Raw genomic sequence first — 24,422 nt, 5'->3', positions numbered from 1 at the left:
AAACAATCCATATGTATTTGCAAACACCCTTGTCTAACACTGACTTCATTCAATGAGTTCCATGACATCTTTGGAAAAAGAGGATCGTGAATATGTAAGATATTGGCTTTTAAGAAATCTCATTTTTTTTCTTTCTGTACTAAATTTCTACCTTGGCAATAAACTGATAATTATATAAATGTAATATGTATCCCAAGTACTATTTATTAAATATTCAAAAATACTAACAGAGATTGAAAATGTGTACATAAAACTGCAATTTAGAAAATAAGAGCAATAATCATCCAATCAAATATTTTGACCCAATAATTGAAAATGTTAATTTTTAATTATATCCTGGTTTTATTTTTTGTATTTTTTAATTGGTTTGTTTAATCTATAAACAACATTAAGATAGAGAAAACACTTCTTAACTTCAGAAATATGACTTAGCTTTATTCCCATTTATGCAACATGAAACTTTGTCTTTATCCTTCATGCCTCAAGACGAGGGTCTGTTTGCAAGCACGTATTCTAAAACTTGGAAAAGTTATGGAACCAAATACTTGATATGATGCAGAAGACGGGGAATCACTCTGAACCAAAATTTATACAGCAGAGCCACTTGCAATATCAGTCCCGTCACAAGGTCATGGAATGTTTGCAGCAAACAATTCCAAGTTCACACAGTAATCCATTTTAAGGGCTGTTGAATACAATTTGTGTGTGGTACTGGAAACCACAAATAGTATTATTTTTGAAAAGCAATTAATATAAATCAGTGGTGGGGCGCCTGGGTGGCGCAGTCGGTTAAGCGTCCGACTTCAGCCAGGTCACGATCTCGCGGTCCGTGAGTTCGAGCCCCGCGTCAGGCTCTGGGCTGATGGCTCGGAGCCTGGAGCCTGTTTCCGGTTCTGTGTCTCCCTCTCTCTCTGCCCCTCCCCCGTTCATGCTATGTCTCTCTCTGTCCCAAAAATAAATAAAAAACGTTGAAAAAAAAAATTTTTTTTAATATAAATCAGTGGTATTAAATGGGTGTCAACAGAGTAACTCATTAATATAAATGCTTTTCCCCACTGATGGAGAGAGGTGTTGATTATTCTTAGGCAGGGGAAATCAAGTTAAGTAAACTCTAATATCTAGAGCCTTGACATTTTGCTTAGTAAGCAAGAGATATTTTAAACTAATCCACGAGGTTGGTTGGCTCAATTCCATTATTAGCTCAGATCCTAGGTTGCTGAAGGGAAAAGTTTGTCCTAAGAAAACTTGGTACTATAGATGCAGTTGATGAAGGTACCATTTAAATTCCCAGAAATAGAAACATTAAGCCAATATATCTAAGAATGAATTTCCAAGATGTCCAATACGTATTTTTGAAAATTTCATAAACTGTCTCATAAACAAATCTAAGTAATAAAAACGGTTTTGCATTTATGCCGAATTGGAACTTACATGATTCTTTGTTGTTAGACTATAAATTAAATCTATGGCCAATACTTGTTTATTCAAAGATGAAGATTTTGAAGATTATTCCAGACTCTTGTTAGATAGAGTCCAGAGCCCTGTCTACAATGACATCATTATTTGCAAGTTGACTTTAACTCCTACTCAGAATAAGTTATTTTTTATATTTGTTCTACATTCTTAAATTAGCTAAATCACTGGATAATGCATAATTCATCTTGCTTTTTTCGAAATGGTGATTTTAAAAAGTGACCTAAAGACTTAAAGATAGATGATAAAACTGTTTTGTAGAAGCAACTAAAAAAAAAAAAACTTTCTTCATGGAATACCATTAGCTTTAGACTAGCACTGTCCTCTAGAACACTCTGAAGCAATGGAAATGTTCTATATCTGCACTGTACAAGAGGGTACCCACCAGTCATTGAGTCATTTAAGACTTGAAATGTGACCAGCGCAAGGAGAAACTGAATTTTAAGTTGTTTTAATTTCTTTCCTTTCCTTTTTTTTTTTTTTTTTTTTTTTTTTTGAGAGATAGAGAAAAAGCACAAGCTAGGGAGGGAGAAGGAGAACCTTAAGCAGGCTCCAAGCTCAGCATGGAGACTGACATGGAGCTCGATCCCATGACCCTGGGCTTGAGACCATGACTATGGGATCATGACCTGAGCCAAAATCAAGACTGGTGCTCAACTAACTGAGCCACCCAGGTGCCCCAAGTTTTGTTTAACTTTAATAAATTTATATTTAACTAGTCTTATGTGACTAAGGGCTACTGTGTTAGACACCATTGCCCTAAGCTGTAGACCACATATTAAAATAGTCAAAGGGCCACTAATTATTTGGTAATTATAAAAAAGGGGAAACAATGAAACTAACTGAAGCAACTCCACTCCTCTAAGTCAGAATGAATAAAGACACTGCATTAAATTATCCCAAAATGGACTAGCTGGTCATTTTATGTCCGAGCTGTGAATGTTTTTTGGTGTCAAACATTCTGCTTATGAATAATCCAGTCTCATTATTTAACTAGATAAACTACTAGTCTATAAAACTGATTATATTTACTTCTTATATTCTCAAACAAAATAATACGTTAATCATCTTAGAGGTGTTTATAGCATTACCACCATTGACCATGGTGAGTATAGGCATGCCTAGTCATGAGTCAGCTTGGGAAAGGAGTTTCCCAGAGGTACTTTCAGACATTTGCTTACTATTATGCAATTTTTTGTTAATGTAAAATAAATAGAAAACATTTTCAAAATTTGTATTTTGTTACCCTTAAATATAGTAACTGACATATATTTATTTGATCATAAAATTTGCATGTTTAAGAATATCCAAGCCATTCAGCATTAGAAAACCTTTAGGGGCTCTTGGGTGGCTCAGTTGGTTAAGTGCCCAACTTCAGCTCAGGTCACGATCTCACAGCTCATAAGTTTGAGCCCTGCATCAGGCTCTGTGCTAACAGCGTGGAGCCTGGAACCTACTTGGGATTCTGGGTCTCCCTCTCTCTCTGCCTCTCCCCTGTTCTCTCTCTCTCTCTCTCTCTCAAAAATAACTAAATATTAAAAAAATTAAGTTTAAAAGAACTGTTTCATTTCGTAGAAATAATTATTATTAAATTTCGGTGACCTTAATTCCAGACATTTCTTGATTCATACATAAGCATGGCAGTATAGACATCTCAATTGAGACCAAAATAATAATATTAATATGGAGCTGTACTTGCTTCTATTTTTTTTCAGAATTATTACATGCTGTTTTATTTGAACTTTTTTAAAAGCTGTATTGAAAGAAAATAAAAGAGAGAAACTAAATGGATTGTTGAAGCTTTGGTAATTGTTTCTTCGTCAAAAGAGATACCATGACCTAAAATATCTTTCTAAACTAGATTTTAAATGGTCATGAAAACTTAACAGGTATTCTATCACTTTTATTTATTTATATTTTTTAATGTTTATTTATTTATTTTTGAAAGAAGGAGAGAGAGAGAGAGGATGCTTAACTGACTGAACCACCCAGACCTCAAGTGAGTGCTTATTTAATGAGAAAATGGGGCACCCGGGTGGCTCATTTGGTTAAAGGTCTGACTCTCGATCTAGGCTCAGGTCATGATCTCACAGTTCGTGGGATGGAGCCACAAATTGGGCTCTGCACTGATGGTGGGGAGCCTGCTTGGGTTCTCTCTCTCCCTCTCTCTCTGCCTCTCCCCTGCTCACTCTCTCTCTCTCAAAAATAAATAAACTTAAAAAAATTTTTTTAAAAGATGAGGAAGTGAACATTCAAATAATTTCTTCTACCACCGGCCCCCTGTTTTTCCACATACTAAACACGTTATATATTTGTGTGTCTGGTTTGTTTTTGTTTTTATCATGTTATGAAGATTTATATCATTTATGCTCTATTCTGCATTTCAATTCCTAATAACGCCCCAAACTCCATACTCACAACACCCAATTCTCCAGAAACTGAAAACCTGCTCCTCCCACTGTCTTGTGCATCTTGGTTGAGGGCAACTCTAGAATTACAGTTGCTCAGCCCATGAAACTTGGGTGCTTTCTGAGCCCTCTCTTTCTCCCTCAGCCCACATCCAGGCTACAAACAAATCGTGTGGGCTCTACCTTCTAAACGTATCCACAACCTGCCCACCTTCACCACCATCACTCTCAAGCAATGTCATCATCAGCCTCAACTCACCTGGACTCTTGCAATAATGGCCTCCTAACGGTCTCCCAGTTTTGCCCCTGTGCCCCTCAGGTACCTCTCAATCCAGCAGCAGGAATGATCCTTTTATAGAAACAACACAGTCCTGTCAACTCTTTGAAGGAAACTCTTAAAAGTTTTAACAGTGGCCTTCAAGGTCCTGCACAGTCTCACCCTGTCACTCACTTCACCTCCTCTCTTACTTCACTGCAGCCACAGTGGCCTCCTCCCATTGGCCGGACACCCGCATCATGGCTCTTCTCAGATGTTTCCTCCGTCTACCATCACTTTGCTTAAGATCCCTGCATGGCTCATGCCCTCTCACTATGCAGGCTTTCCTTCAATGCCACATTCTCAAGGCGGCCTTTCCTGCCACGCTATCCCAATTTTAACCCTCCCTCCAAACATTCTCTCTAACATCTCTGGGTTATTCTTCTCCACAGCACTTATCACCAATAACATATTACACGTTTCCTTTATTTTGTTTATGGTCGTCTTTCCCCTTCCTCATCAGAATGTAAAGTCCTCAAGGAGAGGGAAATTTGCCTGCTTTTTTACTGTTGTTATTAATACATACCTAGAACAGTACCTGTCACATAGGTGCTTGATATTTGTTAAAGAAAAAAAAAATCAGTGAATAATTGCTATTAATTTCTTTGTGTTTTTGTCAATGGCCATTTACACAATTTCTCTTTATACAAATCCATTGCTCAACCCCAACACTCTTGCTTCTACTTTCATGAGCTCTTTATTGTGAATTGTTTAATGTCTGGTTAGATTTTGTATTTGTTTTCTATCACTGTGTAACAAATTACCTCAAACTTAGCTGCTTAGCACAAGCAACTCATTTCCTGAGTCTGGCACAAAAGCCTGAGTTCTGTGCCCAGGGTGTCACAAGGCTGAAATAAAGATGTCAGACAGGTTGAGGCCTCATCTGGAGGCTCTGAACCTTTCTCCGAGCCATTCTGATTGTCGGCTGGACTCATATACGTATAGTTGTTGGACGTAGGTCCCTGTTTACTTGCTCAACACCAGCTGGACACCGCTACAGCAACTAGAGGCCGCTTTCTTTCCTTACCACATGGCCCCTCCCTCTTCAAGCCAGCAACGTGGCACCAAATTCTTTTCTGCTACAAATCTCTGGCTTTTTTATTCTGCAATCTGTTTGAGAAAATACTCTGTTTTTAGAGGTTCATGTGATTAGGTATGGCCTACTTGGATAACTTCCCCATTTTAAGATCAACTGATTTGGAAACTTAATTATGTCTGCCAAAGCTCTTCACAGCAGTACCCACTCTGCTGTTTAATTGAATAACCAGGAGCAGGTGTGTGCATAGCACAGGCTGGGGGCCTTGGGAGCCATCTTAGAACCCTGCCTGCTGCAGGTTTCAATAATAAGTAAGATTCTTTTCTTCTCACAAGAAGGATTTGGAAGACGTGTATTCCGGAATTGCTGCAAGCTTGAGAAGCTTGTCTCATACCTGGGTAAACAATTACTGATTTACAATATTTTTTACCAGAAAGCTGTAGACATCTCCCTTCTGTTTCCTGTTTTTAGGTATAACACTGCTTTTTGCTACCAGTTCCCCAATCATCTTCTCATCTGCTAGATTTAATCTTTCAGTATTGTGTTTTCTTTCAAGAAGGAATGGATCATGAATGCTGGATACCTTGAGGTTGTAAATTGTTTTTAAGTTTATTTATTGATTTTGAGAGAGAGAGAGAGAGAGAGAGAGAGAAAGAGAGCACAAGTGGTAGAGAGGCAGAAGGAGAGAGAGGGGGAGAATCCCTGATATGGGGCTTGAATTCATGAAACCATGAGATCATGACCTGAGCAGAAAACAAGAGTTAGAAGGTTAAAGCACTGAGACACCCAAGCACCCCATCCTTGAGATTTTAAAACCTCCTTCCTCATTGAATGGAAAAATTGCTGGATATACTATTCTTTCCTTCAAGGCTTGGTAAACATTGTTATCTTCTGATATGACTACCACTGGAGAGCAGCTTGGTCTCTCCTTTTTGATGGTGACTTGGTTTTTCCACTTTCAAGCCTGAAAAATTATTTATCTTTGAGGTTCAAACTTAGACACATCTTGATATTTCCATCTTTTGTATAAAATTTTAATGAAAGAATTCAGCTCTTACATCAAATAATTTTTTATATCTTCAACTATATTTTATTTTAGAGATTTTCTACTAAAAAAAAAAAAACAACAACCACAATTACCATTCAGAAGCCTATTTGTCTACTTTTGTTTTCAAGATCTTAAGTTTTTCCTTAGGTCATTAATTGGATTTTTTCCGTTTTCCTTTTCTCAAATACAGAATGAAGCCCTAGGAATGCTGAGCCCAGGTGACATTTCTGTTTCTTCTAGTACATGGCAACGGTAAGTATGAGTTTCTGCACCTCAGTGTTTTTCATTGGTTTTCCTCTAGGCTGCCTACTTTCCTCCTGACTCCACTTCTCTTCAAATTGTAGAGTATAAAGAAAAATTCTCAATTTTCTGAGACTTCTGACAGAACACTTGAGGGGTGGTGATGTAAGTTTAGAAACTGTACTAAGTCATGGGAGAGCATTTTGTTTCTTTTTATTACACTTTGAAAAGTGATAGTAAATTGTATCCTTCTACTGGGGAGGATTTTTTCTAATTTTTATGTTTTGTTTGTTGATTTGTTTGCATTTTTTTGCTTTTTGTTTTTTATCTTTATTATAATGTATAAGGCATGAAGAACAATTGAAATAGCATTGTACAACTCATTAATTCATTACCGTGTGAATAATTCCCCCCAAAACAGATGATTTTCAGTAACCAGAAGTACCCTTCCTCCTTGTTTTGATTACTACTCCTTGCTCCTCGGAAAGGATGACCAGTATCTTGACTCCTAACATAATAGTTTATCCTGGCCTGCTTTCAAACATTGGATGAATAAAATAATAGTGTATGTACTTCTCTGATTTCTTTCAGACAACGTAACATTTCATAGCAACATAAAGCAACATAACATTTGTGAAATTCACCTTCTTGCTGTAGGTATGTTTTATTTTACTATATAGAGCATTCTATAGTATGTGTTTGAGGGGACCATCATTTAGCCATGCTACTATTTGTAAAGAATGAAATAGTTTCCAGTTTTGGTACACTATAAATACACTTGTAGATATTATTGGATATGGCCCTTTGTACATGTTTTCACATTTTTTGTGTGTGAAAACTCATTCCGCTTAGGAGTAGAGCAAGTCATATGATATGCATATGCTCAACTTCATAAACAATGCCAAATGGTTTTCCAAAGTGGTTATACCAACTTACACTTCCACCTACAATGTATGGAAATTGCTGTTATTCCACATACTTGCCAACACATAGAATTGCAAGTCTTTTCATATCTAGCCATCTGGTGTGTCGTGAACCTATTTGCAGATTTAATTTTTATTTTCCTGATTTGGAGGGAATGATGTTGGACATTGTTCTAAATTATCTGTTGTCAATGAGGCATCACTAGCAAGATATTATTATCTGCATCCCAGAGAAGCCAGAGGTTACATTTCCAAGAATTTTCTGTCTGTTTGGTTCTGGATTTAAGTCTGACACTGAGAGGCAGTTCTAAGAAGGGAAGGAGAGGACATATTCTCTAGAGGAGGTTGTAGCCAACCTGACAGACAGATATGTATTGTCAGCAGTCTCTTCCTTGGTTCTCAGGAACCACTTGCTTTACCAATGCAGCCCAAGAGAAACATGGTGGGAGCTTCTCTGAGCTTTACTCCCCAGATGTTTACATGTTTGTAGAAGTTTCTTATTCTCTATACTAAAGCCCTTCATACCTAAAATACATAATGTGACTTCTGTTTTCTTATGCAGAGACTTGATGGTTGCCAATGACCTTTCACATGTTTATTGATCTTTGAGATTCTTTTGTGAAGTATTTGTTCAAACCCCTTGAACATGCTAGGCTGTGTCTCTTCTTATTATTAATTGACAGGAGACATATATATATATATATATATATATATATATATATATATATATTGAGAGCAAGAGAGAAATCACGAGTTGGTAAGGGGCAGAGAGAGAGGGAGAGAGAGAGAATCCCAAGCAGGCTCCGCACTGTCAGCACTAAGCCCAATGCAGGGCTTGAACCCATGAATCATGAGATCATGACATGAGCCAAAGTCAGATGCTTAACCAACTCAGCCACCCAGGTGTGCTTTATTATTTTTAGATGATGTTATAGTTGATGTAAATACTTCTCCTACTCCATAGCTTACTTTTTCACTCTCTCACATGGTGTTTTTTGATAAAAAGTACTGAACTTAATTTTGGAGTAGTTTAACAAATTTAGGATTAATGCTATTAAGTTTTATTTAAAAAATTTTTTTTCTATCAAATTATGAAGATATTCTCCTATGTTATCTTTTCCTTTGTTTTTCCTTTCGCATTTATGTCTAAACTCTAAAAAAAAAAATCTATCTGGAAATAATTGGTTTTAATAAGGCATGATGAAGAAGTCACTACCCACCCACCCCCACCCCTGCCATACAGCTATGCAGCTGATTCAAAACTCTTCATCAAAAAGACCATTATTGGGGCACTTAGGTGGCTCAATTGGTTAAGCTTCTGACTTATGACTTCAGATCAGGTCATGATCTCGCAGTTTGTGGGATCGAGTCCTGCATTGGACTCTGAGCTAATAGCTGGGCTTAGGATTCTCCCTCTCCCTCTCTCTCTCTGCCCTCCTCTGCTTGCTCTCTTTCTCTCTCTCTCTCTCTCTCTCTCTCTCTCTCTCAAAAACAAATAAAACATTTTTTAAAAGAACATTCTTTCTCTAAAGTGCTAACTTTTGCATAAATCAAGTGTCTATATTATGTGGGTCTCTTTCTGAATTGTCTATTCTACTGTTTGATCTATTTGTCTATTCTCCAGTCATGTTTTTCTGGAAGCCTTTCCTGAGTCCCTCAAGCAGGGCTAAGGACTCTTTCCTTTGGGCTATAAATATTGTGTGAAACTTCTATAATTACTTACTCTATGGCCTTAAAATTATTTAGGCATTATTCCTATCTCCCTAATAAGAGGACAGAGATCCATATCAATCACCATAAATAACAAACACTTGGGGCAAATGCCTCTTTTGTATGCTTATTTTTAGAAAGAGGAAGTTGACATTTTACTCTGGTATAATATTAGTTTGCACTATTTTTCTCTAAGTAATTTCTATAGACTTCTTTTGATTATTGTAAAGAACTCAAGGACACATTTTAGGGCAGCATTAAAAATAGATTGGGGATTCTACAGAGAAACAGCTCTTCCCTGATGCCCTGGTGATCTTATGTGACTTCACATATGCTCTGTGGCCAACCTTGACCATAGTCTAATCCACGTCTTGCTAGAGGGTCCTGTGGCTCCTTTTGGAGCAAGGAGAGGTAAGTTTTGTTAGAAGTTGGCGTGAGGAAGTTTCTTATCCCAATCTTGTGGAAGACTACCAGAAATCTGATTCCCATCCATCATCCTAGTTTCAGTTGAGCACAGGACTTTCCAACTCCCCTCATCCCTTGGAGTACAACTTCAGGCTTCCATGTAAGTAATTGTAGTTTAGAGGCTGCTCCCTAATAGCAAGGTGACCCTTTACCTACGTCATCTGTCATATGACACTTCTGGTTTAGGCATGTAATATGGGGAGGTAGCACCGTGCTGATCTTACTTTGCTTTTGCATAACTTGTAAACTGAATCTGTTTGAGATCGTTGACTCCTTACTGGTCAAATCTATGGAAAGGTGGCAGGACAACCTAGCGACTGCAGTACTCATACTTGTGGTCCTGTTACCACCGTGCTGCTGTTTGGGGATTGTTTGACCACTTGACAGATTCTTAAAATGTCAGCTGGTTAGCAAACTCTGCTGCAAACTCTTGTCTACTGCCAACAAAAATACTTAAAAATATGTGGTTACAGATTGAAAATTCATCAATAACATTAAAAAGAAAAAAAAACCCCTACAATCTGTCAGTTGAAATAGAAGCCACAAAATTAAACAATAGAAAGGATGGGCACCAATGTGCATCAGGTTCACTTAGAGGGAAAGCCATGGTTCATATCTCCTTCACTGCACAGTTTCTGTTCCACACACATGAGATCTGTGCCAGGTTCTTTTCTATCAGGACATTGGCAGGCTGTGTTTCCTCTTTCTGCTCACCAACTTGCCTTCCCCTGGCAATCACATATATATTCGTCACACGTTTAATTCCCTTTCACTCTTCAGTCCTCAGTTTAAATGTTATTTACCCAGAGAATAATCCTCTGAACTACTATCTATATAATACTCAATTTCCTGAGGGTACTTCATATCTTCCCTTCATCATATTTACCACAACTTATCTTTAACGAGAAAGCCAGAGAAATAGAAAAATGAATGTTGATTATTCACGTTTATCTCCCTAGACTGTGAGGTTCATGAATACAAAGATCATAGATTTATTTACTTGTTTGTTTGGTCTTTGTTACCACTATATATCCACTCTCTAGCTCTGTCTCTGGCATATAGAGGAACTTAATAAATATCTGTTGAAAAAAAAAATGATGGAGTGATAAACCAGAAAATGAGCCACAACCTTTGTTTTCTTGAGCACTATTATTAAGTGCTGTATTTCTCCCTTCCTTTCAACTTTCCCTTTTCTTCCTATATCTAGTCAGGGATTTAACATCCCAAAAGCATTTGACAAAAAAGCATGTGGTGGGGTGGAGTGGTGGAGTGGAGTGGTGGGGTCTGAGTTGAAGGTTTGGTGGAGAAAAGTGATGTCACTGAAGGGAGACAGGTTGAAGGAAGGATATTGGTGATGTCACATGCAACTTTGGAAATGGAATCCTCAAAAGTAAATGATGCAGGTTAGAGTACACATCAGAAAAATGTGAAATATTTGAAATGATTGGGTGTTTTTTTTAAATGTATTTTTCTTTAGTTTCAAGTCAAGGTAATAGGATAAGGAATTACAAGATGTTCGTATGTCAGTCTCTCAGATCTGAATTAGATACTGGTTTTGGGGGTTCGAACTGTATGCATCAAGTAGCAATACATCTGAGAAGTTGTGATCATCACCTAAGGGGTAAAAGAGTCCACATCGACTGAACGAACGAGCAAATTGCCAACTGTAGTTGTTTGCCTGTATTATGTTCTTTATTTTTTCTTTATTTTTTTTATTTTTTGCTTTTGAATTTCCAGTTCTTATTTGTTTGTTTGTTTGTTTGTTTGTAATTTATCTTTTTAATTTACATCCAAGTTAGTTAGCATATAGTGCAACAATGATTTCAGGAGTAGATTCCTTCATGCCCCTTACCCATTTAGCCCATTCCTCCCTCTCACAACCCCTCCAGTAACCATCAGTTTGTTCTCCATATTTATTAATCTCTTCTGTTTTGTCCCCCTCCATGTTTTTATATTATTTTTGTTTCCCTTCCCTTATGTTCATCTGTTTTGTCTCTTAAAGTCTTCATATGAGTGAAGTCATATGATTTTTGTCTTTTCCGGACTGCTAATTTCACTTAGCATAATATCCTCCAATTCCATCCATGTAGTTGCAAATGGCAAGATTTCATTCTTTTTGATTGCTGAGTAATACTCCATTGTATGTATATATACCACATCTTCTTTATCCATTCATCCATCGATGGACATTTGGGCTCTTTCCATACTTTGGCTATTGTTGATAGTGCTGCTATCAACATGGGGGTGCATGTGTCCCTTCAAAACAGCACACCTGTATCCCTTGGATAAATACCTGGTAGTGCAATTACAGACCATACTTTGAATAGCAAGATTCTAAGGAGTCTTAAAGGTTGTATAATCAAACACATACTCCCAAGGGAAACTGAATCCCAGGAAGAGCAGCTGTCTTTGACTAGGTCAGAGTGAGGAACTTAGTAGGGCTAAGACCAGAATTCAAAGCTGATTTGAATAGTGGGTAGTCTCTACTGCCCAATGTGGACATACATTAGTGAGACAACATGCTGGGGGAGGAAGATAGAGAAATCAAGGGAGACAACACCCTGGATCTTCTCCAGGTAGCCCAGTCCCTCCCTACTCCTATTTTTAAGTTGGGGGTGGGTGGCCTTCTTTTCTCCATCCTTTTTTTGTCTCCTCCTCTAAAAGCTTGGTGTAGATGGGAATGCAAACTGGTGCAGCCACCCTGGAAAGCAGTATGGAGGTTCCTCAAAAAATTAAAATGAACTATATCATGTTCTTTAATGATATCTATGAAGTCAAACAGGAGTTAAAAAAAAAAAAAAAGAGCAGACACATAATGACCTTGCAATATTGGAGCACAAGTAAAAAGGACCAGTATCCTAAAGAATCAGAGTAATACCAGTGCTGTTTTTAAAGTTTTTTTTTTAATATTTATTTATTTTTGAGAAGAAAGAGTGATAGAGCATGAGCAGGGGAGGGGCAGAGAGAGAGGGAGACACAGAATCCGAAGGAATCTCCAGGCTCTGAGCTGTCAGCACAGAGCCCGAAGCGGAACTCGAACTGGTAAACCACAAAATCATGACCTGAGCAAAGTCTGGAGGCTTAACCGACTGATCCATCCAGGTGCTCTCAGAGTAATACCAGTGTTTTTAAGCCAGATGAAAATTTTAGGAAGTTGATATCCGAATCTGAGAAAAAAAGACCCTGACCAGGGAGAAGAAACCATTATAAAAGTGGGTACAGGTGCAAAGGTTACCAATAAAAGAATATAGATTGATAGATGTAACTGGGGTGGAGGAAAATTTATAAACAAAACAATTAACTAGAAAACTAAGTAATAATGAAAATAAGTGGCTCTCAGGTGGCAGAAGAAAAACATAGATGAAAGTACTAAGATACTATAGAAAGGAGAGATAATGGTGAGTGAACTCAAGTATTATACTTATTCCTGAGGAAGCTACAAGAACTATTAGAAAAGAATCCAAAATCTACCTTGTAAAATTTCTAAAGGCAACCTGCCTTCAGAAAAGGTAATATAAGTCATTCAAAGGAAAAAAGTTATCTTGAGATACATGGTTGGAAGGAAAAGAATTTGTGGCATATAAGCTTCACCATAAGAAATTACTATTATTTTTGGGGTGCCTGGGTGGCTCACTCAGTTAAGCAACCAATTCTTGATTTCAGCTCAGGTCATGATCTCACAGTTCATGGGTTCAAGCCCCTTGTCAGTCTCTGTGCTGACAGCATGGAGCCTGCTTGGGATTCTCTTTCTCCCCATCTCTCTGCCCCTCCCCCTCTCACACATGTGCTCTCTCTCTCTCTCTCAAAATAAATAAACAAACATTTTATTTATTATTTTTTAAGACTGCATTGTATTGTACTTTATTTATTTTTTTCAATATATGAAATTTATTGTCAGAATGGTTTCCATACAACACCCAGTGCTCATCCCAAAAGGTGCCCTCCCCAATACCCATCACCCACCCCCCACTCCCTCCCACCCCCCATCAACCCTCAGAACAAACAAACATTTTAAAAATAAATTATTTTTATTAAGGCACGAAGACAGAGAAGAATAGACTCACGTAGGGGGTACCAGAGGGTCCAAAGGAAAAAAAAAAAAATAAATAAGATTGTGGACCTAACTCAGGTGGCAAGATCTCACACCAGGAGAATTTACTAATATGTGGGTTTCAAACATGCCTTTTTAGAAAACACACTCTACTTTTGATCATCTACCTATAAAACTTATATTGACGTTCTCTCCCCTTACCTATAAAAAAGCCATTTTGTGAACATGCTAAAAAAAGGTGTTTTAAATACTCCAGATGTGATTTGGCATAATTAAGGAAATCAGTCCAGCGTAAGAAAAATAGAGTTAAGGACAGAAAATGGGAAAATCATCTTATAAGAAGTTAAAGAAACATTGTGGATCGTCTGTGTGTATCTTTAAAGAAACATAATTTTAAACTGCATTCTGAACGCTTTCAAAGGAGATTTTCTAAGAATTAATTTGATAAACCTCTCTTTAATTTAAGAAATGAATTCTTGGCATTTTGCATAAGAGTTTAAGTAAATAAATCATAGAAAACAATTAAAGGATAAAGGGATAAAGACAGCTGTTCTGCAACTTAACCCACCAAATTGCAATAATGTGCCCACCTTAATCTATTTAATAACATAGATTCATTTTATTATGTTTTAAAGGTAAGTCATGTCAGCTCATTGACCATAAATCTTGAGATAGTTTTCCTGGACACAAAAGTTGGAAATTAGAGAATGACATGATCTCACCACCCATGGAACAACTACAATTATTTAGTTATAATCCCATCTAAGAATTTTTCATACATTACTTCACCTGTTTGCAATCATTGTGCACATGTAATTTTATGTTTTGACATTTTATATTGAACATCGTATACTGAGCTTCATGTTGTAACATAGTCTTCCTAATTATTTTGTTACATAATATCCCATTGAATAGATGTGTCATAATTTTCTCATCCATTTTTCTTCTTTTTAACATTCCAGTTGCTTCCTACATAGAACACGAATCATGTACGTCATTTTTATTTTGTGTATTATCTCTTAAAATGGTTTTCATGCACATTATCATCATATCAAAATATATTAAATATCAGTCTTGATCTATATTTCCCAATAAAGCTAAAGCATGGTTTTGCCCCTATGGGTGTAGAACAGTACAGGCTTTACACTTATTACCGAATTTTTAAGATGTTTCTAATTTAAAAGATAATATTTCATGGTTTTAAGAAATATGTTTGATAACTAACAAAAATGAAAATGTGCCATATATGTATTTATTGCTTTTATTACATGATAACATTTGCTTATATTTATTTAAAATTTGATAGCTAGGAGTTAGAATGCAACCAATTATACTACCTAAAGGTAGCACTGACTTAACAGAGGGGGCAAGGACCTAGATATTGGAGTTTGGAAACCTGGTTTCTCTTGTTAAGAAATGGCAAAGTATTTAGTCAGAGTCTTGCCTACTGTACTCTGGAAGGTGTATCAAGTGCCAGCCAAGACTATAGCTTTAGGTAAATAAGTTGGGAAAAAAATCAGAACACTAGTTCTGAAATGAAGTACACTAGTTTGGAAGCAGAAAGAAAATGTAACACAGCTTCGTTGAGAAAGGTATTGCCTGGGGCATGCAATTGACTGAGAATCCGGGAATCTGAAATCTTGTTGCATAAAAAAGTCAATTACATCTCTGCCCACAGCGAAGCCTTTAGGCACCAGAACCCCACCTTCCAAATTGTGAGACTGCTGCTAAAGACAGGATTCAGGGGTTACCTAGTACTTCCATGAATTATATCAGAGTTGGTGGGGTATGGGGAAGAGAAGAGGGCTCAGTAACCAAAATACTATGGTCTTTGTCTAAATAAGAAGTTTGGCATGGTTACCCCCATTTTAGTTCAGGCTCCTATAGCAAGTGCTATAGACTGGGAGGGTTATAAACAACAGAAACCTATTTGTCACAGTTCTGGAAATTGGCAATCCAAGATCAGGATGGCCCACCCTCTTCAGGGTTGCAGACGGCCGGCTTCTCATTGTATCCTCCTATGGCGAGAGCAGAAAAAGGATATAAGGTCTTGCAAGACCCTTACAAGGCACTAATCCCACTCATGAGGGCTCTACCTTTCTCCTCCAATTCTAAATTCCTACTTCTCCAAGGCCATGCCCTGTAATACCACCACATTGGAAGGTAAGGTTTCCACATATGATTCTTGGGGAGACACAGACATTTAGTCTATAACATTCTGCCCCAGGATCCCAAACTCAAGTACTTCTCACATGCAAATACATTCCATCCCAACAACCCCAAAAGTTTTAAGTCATTCCAGCAGCAACTCTAAAGTCTGAAGTTCAAAATCTCATGTAAATTAGACAAAGATGAAACTCAAGGCACATTCATCCTGACGCAAAATTCCCCTCCAGCTGTGAACCGTTGAAACAAAACGGTTGTTTTTCCAAAAAAACAATGGTGAAACGGGCATAGGATAAATATTCTTATTCCAAAGAGAAGAAACAGGAAAGCAGGAAGGGGTGACAGTTCCCAGGCAAGCACAAAACGTACCAAGGCAAACTACATTAGATTGTTAGTCTCATCTTGGGCTCAATGCTGTGCCTTCCAGACCCACTGGAGTGGCTGTCCAGTCCTGGGAGCTCTGCGCCCCCAGGGCTCTGTAAGGTGGCCCTGCCCCCAAGGCTTATTGACAGCAAAGCAATAGTTTCCCTATTTTGAAACCAAGGAGGCAGCCCTGATGGTCTCTGAATTGCCTTCAGAGTCATTCTTTCACTGTTTTGAGGAATAGGGCAAGTTCTGAGGTAGATAGCTCTCTGAACTTGACCTGTGAAATCCAAGAAGTCCTTCATACACTCCTGTCTCCTCCTCCTTTAGTTGAAACCAACAGTTTCCTGCTAGAGTGGCTGATGAAGTCCGTTGTCCCCATACATACTCATCTCTTATCAAATAGATACTTGGCCACTCCTTTAGTGTTCTTTTCTGAACATGCTTTCTCATTTTTGGCAATTTGCGTAGGCTGAGAATTACCCAGATCTTTTAGTTCTGCTTTCTGTTTGCTTAACAATCCCATCTGTAAGCCATATCTCTCTTCTCACATTTTATGATAAGTAGTCAGAAGCCAAACTGCACCTGCAACATTTTTAGAAATTTCTTCATCCAAATATCATCGCGCGCAAGTGCTACCCTCCAGAAAACACTGGAACATGACCACAAATTCAGCTAGGTTATTCACCACTTTATGAAAAGGATCATCCTTCCTCCAGTTTCCAATAACATATTCCTCATGTCTGTCTAAGACCTCATGAGCATGGCCTGTCCATATATCTGCCAATATTCTGTTCAGATTACTTGGAGATTCTCTAAGAAGGATGTGTTTTCAGCTCTCTTCTCTTTCTGAGTCTTCTACAGAATCTCCTTTACAGCTTTGTTCATGGCAATGTAGGCTTTTTCTAGCACACACCTACAAAACCTTCCAAACTCTGCCCATCACTCAGTTCCAAAGCTGCTCCCATATATTTAGGTATTTATTACAACATCATCCCCACTTGTCGGTACTGATTTCTGTCTTAGTTCAGGCTGCTATAACAAAGCGCCATAGGCTGAATGGCTCTAAGCAACAGATATGTACTTCTGACAGTTCAGGAGGCTGGGAGTCTCAGCTCAGGGTGCCCATATGTTCACGTCCTGGTGAGCACTAAGGCCCTACCTCTTAATACCATCACAAGAAGGGTGGAACTTCAACATGAATTTTGGGGGACACATTCTTCCTGTAATACCCTCCCACACGCAACTGATCAGAATGTGTTCTAAATTTCTTTCAATAGCATACACTATGCTACCTTGTCCATGCCTACCTTATCCCTGGCATCAGTCCCTGCTCTTTCTCCATTCTCCACTCCTCCGCAGGAGCATGAGATACCTATTTCTCAGTGTGTGTAGCTTTTATGACAGTCCATTTGGTTTTAGAGAGAATTCACTGGGACTGTTGCTCCCCTTCTCCTCTGCCCTGATTGAATTTCTACTCATCTCAGTGTCCATAGGAGCATCTCCCACAGTGTCATAAAGAGAGAAATAAAAGTGTTATAAGATTGAATTCAGACAAACCGTCAGAGAAACATGCCTCCTTCTGATGGTTCATGATGATAGAGAGGGCACTTTTGTCTAAGTGGGACTGGTTCATGATATTTTCCCTATTCAGTTAGGACCGAATACATATTTTTATTTGGGTGTTGTATATCCAGCCATGGAAATAGTAAGAACAAAGGAAAAGCCTCCCTCTCTCTGTCTCTCTCTGTCTCTTTCTGTCTCTCTCTGTCTCTCTGTCTCTTTCTGTATCTCTCTGTCTCTGTATCTCTCTGTCTCTGTATCTCTCTGTCTCTCTCTCTCTCTCTCTCTCTCTCACACACACACACACACACACACACACACAGTGCTTTATACCCATTATTACATGAAATGTGTTAGCTGAATGTAAACATGCCCCAAATTCCACTACCAAAAAATTATTGAAAAATCAGTTGAACTAAAACCTGGCTAATAACTAGCTTATTGTTCTACTTGCCCATGCATCCAATGTTTCTTTTTTTTCCCATATTTTTGCTATTCAAGGTGTTGCCAAAACAGCATGTGTGAACCTTAGAAAGGCCCCTTGCCTCAGAGTAACCCCACAGCCATCAGGAAATGTTCTTGTAAGCAAATGAATAACACAGCATAAAAGGCTCAGAATTACAGATTTTATATCATTGCAGGTATAGATCCATTCTGTCTTAAAATGACATTGTGCCTTTCACAGAATGGCCAGCCAAATGTGGTCATATTCACGAAGCAAACTACTGAAGAGCATGTGGAATGCTGAACAAATAATAAACAAAAATGTAAATGAAACTGGGCATTCTGCCTAGAAAACAAAATCTGTGTGCAAACAACACAGATTCAGGCCAAATTTTAGACCCTTTGAGAGGCCATTCCACTGTGTTTCTCTCTAAGCATAGAGCCAATGAGGAAATAGGTGAATTTTCTGTCAGTACACAGAGGGAAGGTATAAGGTGTAAAGATCATAAATCTGCTTTAGGAAAGACTGAACAAAAGGAAGACGATCCAACCAAGCTTCCCTGCTTTGACAGGTTGACATGTCAACATAGGAATAACTACCAACCTCTCACAGCAAGTCTGAGGAATCATTTCCTGGTTGAGCTCCATATTTTATACTTTCTTTTGGTTCACCAAAGGCCACTTTTTTTTTTTATCAGTGTGAGACCTCAAAGGCTCAAATTGGTATTAAATGACTTGTATCTTATTTCAGAGCATGTAATTGGACAAATCACGTTTTTCTGGTCCCATCTGTTATTTATTTTTATTTTTTAAATTTAAGTCTAGTCCCATGTTTAAAACAAAATCAACCATTTCACAAAGTCACAAGTATGAAATACTCTGTCAATATCAGGTGCTGTTGTTACACCTACCAAGGAAGAGGAAATGCATTTCAGACAGCTTAAGTCTCCATCAGGCTGCAGACCTAAAGTGTAGCAGTAGGGAGTAGCCAGGTCAGAGATGAGAAACAAGTAATACATTTCTCTGGCTGGTCCAATGAACTTTGCAGGTCTTTTTAATGTTTCCACTAGTCTGTAACTATTATTTCAGAATAACCATCACTTCCTTTGATGGCTTCTCAAACTGGATTTATCCACAGGCAGCTAATCCCTTGCTATAATTAGTATCTGAAAATTAGGGGAAACAATCTTCTGCATGATTTAAGGTCCCGTGGCCTCACTTTCTCTCCATTCTGATCCACCATGTCAAAATCTGTCAGTTTCCATGTATCGGCTGAAAATTCTACAAAAATTCATTACGAGAAGAATGTCCATATCCTTTATTATTTAGCCCCACTCAAACAATCTAAACTTATGTTCCATTAAATTCTAGTCTGGGCAATCTCTTCCATTTCTGGAGAACATACTCAACCAGGTCTACCTCTCCTCCAAGCTCAGTCTCTCTCTTCATGAAATTTCTGTCTTCTCTTCTTCCTCTTTATCCTTTTTGCCCTCTCATTAAGAACATGACTTCTTAAAGTCTCTGCCAACTTTTGCAACCTGTTGAACCCTGTGAATCCATTTAGCTCTTTCCAATTGTATCATGCCACTTAACTCTCAATTATATTTTGTCACGTATGTTTTATATTTCAAGATGGCCCAATTAGATTATAACTGGGCACAGGGACTTTTGTTTTCCCCAAGCATCATGGATGCCTCAGAATGTGACCTGACTGAAGTATTAACTGATTGGAAGTGAATGTGCAAAGTGATTCAGAGTCTGAAAACACAACAGAGCCACTTCTATTGAATATTCAAAGTCACAGACATTCCCAGTATCTCCCTTGACAAAAGCCTATGAGACCTAGGATCATACCTCCAAAACTACAATGACTATCAATGGAAATAAAGAAACTTTACTTGAGTCAAATTTGTAGGCTTAAGCCACCACAGTAAAGGAAATAATGCTTATTTAGTGTAACAAATTGTCCTTTTTGAATTTTATGATGAGGCTCAATAAGTTTCTTTTGAGGGTTAAGATATGATTTAAATATTTTAGTGATCCATAGATCAAGTATATTAGTGATCCATGGCTCTAAACTCAGAAGTGTGGCTTCCTGAAATTGAAACCATCCATCTGTTTCAGTAAACTATGTGATATGTGCACAGTATGCATTATTTATATTTAGGATTTAGATTTTTCAGAACTGAAAACAAGTCATACCATACGTGGAAAGGGTGTGAACATACAACACAACACCCCTGGAAAGGTCTGTGTCTCAACAATATTTTTGATCAAAAGTTGTTTCTATAGTTACAATACTATTACCCTTATCATGCACAGTGGAATAGGCCACTATGGTTTTGGTTACTTGGTTACTGAAATATGAAATTCATATAAAGCCAGATGATATCTTTAAGAAGAAAGCAGCCATATCGACTCTGCTGTTTCTGTTAATGAGAAAGACTTGTTGCTTTAAAGTTTCACATAATCTATTCTTTTGGAAAGGGTATGGCTGGATCTATACTCAGAAATTATCCCTTGTAAAGAGCTTGATTTGAGGGATTGTGTTTATTGTTCATATTTTATTTTGCCTGTTAAGTAAAATAATAATGTGCTTCCAAAAAATGAATTCATTCTGCAATTATACGGAATACTATTTGTGACACTGTCTGCCATCTCTTTCAAAAACAAATGTAGGCCTGGTTTCTATGGGAAGATCTAGACAGGAGATGAAGAATAGGGGCACTGACAGGAGTGTCACATGGTTCCTTCTGACAGTTTCCAGTTTTACAACCCTAATTCGATCTATTTTTAAAGGGCCATGGCATGAAGTCAGATGAAAAAGATTTAGAAGGAAACTGAAATGTTGCATGCCTTGTGTCTTTAAACTGGGGGAATTATTTTCTCAGATAAAATTATCTGAGCAGCAGTCTGGAACAGCACATCAGCATGGACTTCAGCACAGGACATGTGAAGGTTTGCAAAAACTAGGCTTCGGGGCGCCTGGGTGACTCAGTCAGTTAAGCGTCTGACTCTTTATTTCGGCTCAGGTCATCTCACAGTTGGTGAGTTTGAACGCTACATTGGGCTCTGCACTGACAGCATGGAGACTGCTTGGGATTCTCTGTCTTTCTCTGTCCATCCCCTGCTCATGCTCTCTCTCTCTTTCTCTCTCTCTGTCTCTCAAAAAAAAAAAAAAAAGCTAAGTTCAAAGTATTGGGTGAAGGAAAATACAAGATGGCGAAGGAGAGGGAGGAGGACATCAGAGGGTGCGGTCTCCCTACAGCACCCCATTTCCTGGCAAGAAGCTCCACTAGGGAAGCCAGAAGCTTAATCAAGAGCTGAAGTAAATGGAAGAGTGAACAGTCTACAGGATTAGAGTTTCCTCAGTTGTTGCCTCCTACAAAGAACTTTTCTCACCATTTGAGAAACAGAAGCACATTTATATCCATCAACTTCCATTACTCAAACCTCCCTGCATTGTATCTATTAACTACACACGTACAGATTGAATATGATGGGTGTGAATATGAGCAAGCGGCTGCAAAGCTTAATTAACAGCACTGGAATAACATAAGTTAACACTAACTTGATCTGATCCACCTGTCCGTGCCAAGAACTCCAAAATAAGTACCATTTTACAGTCCCTGCACCTGGATTCTGTATTAAATTTCAGGTGGACGTTTAAACAAATTTCACTTTAATCAAATACCAGAACTGTGAAATGAAGCCTTCCTGAATGCACTGTGTGGACTCAGGCAAGTTAGAGGCTTTGATATCATAGTTACAGTTATATATTATCACAAGAAGCTTAGAGGTATTATCTTCCCATGTTTACTCTCCAGTTAGTCATTATAAAATTTAGTGTTCACATAACTTTCCCAAAGGAATCAATTTCTCTGCGTGGCATTGTGATAGTCATGGCACCATTAAAAAAGTAATGGTAGTTGTAGCTGTGATTTATGGATCTGGGTGAGCCATATGATATATATGGCATTAATTGAGCTGGAAGGAATCCAGAACAGTCAAATTCTCATCTTTCCATCTCTACTCAAAAGTTCTGAATTTGGACCTGCCAGAAACATTATTTATTAGCACATTAGATACTTCATGTTCTGAAATGCTCAAAAGTCTGTCAGCACTTTCTGCTGAAACCATTGAATGTTCCTATCAATTTTTCTTCTGTCCTTTTATGCTGTTTCTCTGTGTCTCTCTTTCGGTCCCTCTCACACACAGCACACAGGGCTGATACTTCTTGTCTCGGCTTGCAATACCTTTGTTTTTATAAATTTGAATGTTCAAGAAAGTTCGGGACCTGTGATCATGTTTACTTTTTGTTGTTAAAAAAAAAACTTGGAAGAAAGTTCTCCTCAACAGTTTATCTTCCCTACTGGACTCAATTTCCCTTTCTCAGTTTCTTTTAACTTGAAGGGGAGAAGAAAATACGATTTAGCCAGTCCCTACTATGTGGTGGGCACTGTCTTCGGTACTTTTATATACCTGTCTCATGCAATCCACATAACAGCTCAGAAAGTGTACTCACTTTAGTCCTTTCAAACATCACCCTGTCAACTAAACCTTCTAGATCAAGTCCTTCTTTACATAAACCAGTCTAAATAGGAACTGCTCCTGTCATCCCAGTCCCCTTTTTCTATTTTTCTTCTTGGCACTTATTATCACCAATGATATCATATTGATTTTTATTATTTTGTGTCCCCCTGCTATCACACAAGCATCATGAGAATAATCATTTTCTTTTTTTTGTTTTTTTTTTTCCTAGCTATGTCTTATTTCTTAGGAGAGTAGCTGACACATAATAGATGCAAATAAATATCTATAAAATGGATGATTAGATAACTGATTAACCTCGGAGTAAAGAGTAGAGACTGTAGTCTTAATGTCTGGGCTAACATCCCAGAAAGACAATATAAGGTAGGTGTCACGTGTGTGGCCTGGGAATCAGGCAGTTTGGGTTGGACCCCAGCTTTCCCATTCATTGGTTATGTGACCTTGGTCACATTGCCAGGGCCTCCAGATTTCTCATCTGAAAGATGGGAATAATAACAACCAACTCATAGAGTTGTGTGAGAGTTGAATTAATAAGTGCTACATGGTTAGGAAAGTACCTAGCATTCCATTTTAAAGATTATCGTCAACCTCAGTTCACAGATGAAGAAACTGAGGTTCAGAGAAGTCATACAGCATATTGATGGGAAGATAAGACTTCCAACAGAGCTTCCTTTGATGCCACAGATGATTTTTTAGTAGACAATTCTTTTCCCCCAACCGCATTTCTTATCCTCTTCTTCATTTTCTTTATAATTTTAATAACAGGATTATTAAAAATAATAATTGGATGTGGAGTATTACGTAGGTGTGAACATTATAGGTTGTAAATAAAGTGCACTTCTCTCTTTAAAGAAACCATCATGGGAAAAGATAGGGTGTAGAAAAATACACTTGGATATATAAAAGGAATAATGGTTTGTAATCCCATTTTCCCCTAAAATCATTGAATACTGAATTTTCTACCTACAGAGATAGCTTTGAATTGCTTATTTAAAAAAATGCTTGACCATGAAATGTTATGCTGTAAGAGTATCACCAGTATAGATTCTTTGATTGCTAGTTTTACAAATTTCATCTTCGTCCTGCTTTTAGCTTTGTAGGTTGTTTCAATGTGTGGTAGGATCTACCTTTTAATCGAATCTGTCATTTCTCTGACTCCTAGAGCAGTTTTTTTACCCACGTTTTCTTTTTCCCTCTCTTTTGTTCAGACAATGTCCTTTCTTCAGAAATGTACTGGAAAGTTCAATATAGAAAATATCTAAGTGGCATTACTCTGGCTGAAGTAAGATTGAGAATGCAGAGTCCTGCTTCCCCCGCCTGCCTCTACCCCTCCGCCCGCCCCCACCAACAAGCCTCTCAAACTCGGCGAAGACTCTGGGTAAGATTTTCATTTCAAAAGAAATATAGTGAAGGCTAGTTTCTTATATAGTAACTTCTACTTAAAGGGGATTTTATTTTTTTTATTTTTTATTTTTTTTTAATTTTGTTTTTTAACGTTTATTTATTTTTGAGACAGAGAGAGACAGAGCATGAACGGGGGAGGGGCAGAGAGAGAGGGGGAGACACAGAATGGGAAGCAGGCTCCAGGCTCTGAGCCATCAGCCCAGAGCCCGACGTGGGGCTCAAACTCACCACCGTGAGATCGTGACCTGAGCCGAAGTCGGA

General features: G+C 38.0%; 1 long non-coding RNA gene across 1 annotated transcript; it reads left to right on the top strand.

Annotated features, from left to right (window-relative positions):
* Window positions 1-5,471: 5,471 nt before the first annotated feature.
* Window positions 5,472-24,128, top strand: LOC131484035 (uncharacterized). The gene is made up of 3 exons (XR_009247981.1): window positions 5,472-5,631; window positions 6,472-6,533; window positions 23,966-24,128. It is a non-coding gene; the product is annotated as an uncharacterized LOC131484035 (long non-coding RNA).
* The last annotated feature ends 294 nt before the right edge of the window (window positions 24,129-24,422 follow it).

The sequence above is a fragment of the Neofelis nebulosa genome, chromosome 8, assembly GCF_028018385.1.
Source record: "Neofelis nebulosa isolate mNeoNeb1 chromosome 8, mNeoNeb1.pri, whole genome shotgun sequence".
Classification (NCBI taxonomy): domain Eukaryota; kingdom Metazoa; phylum Chordata; class Mammalia; order Carnivora; family Felidae; genus Neofelis; species Neofelis nebulosa.
Note: the sequence above shows the minus strand (reverse complement) of the source record. Positions and strands in the feature narration are given on the sequence as shown.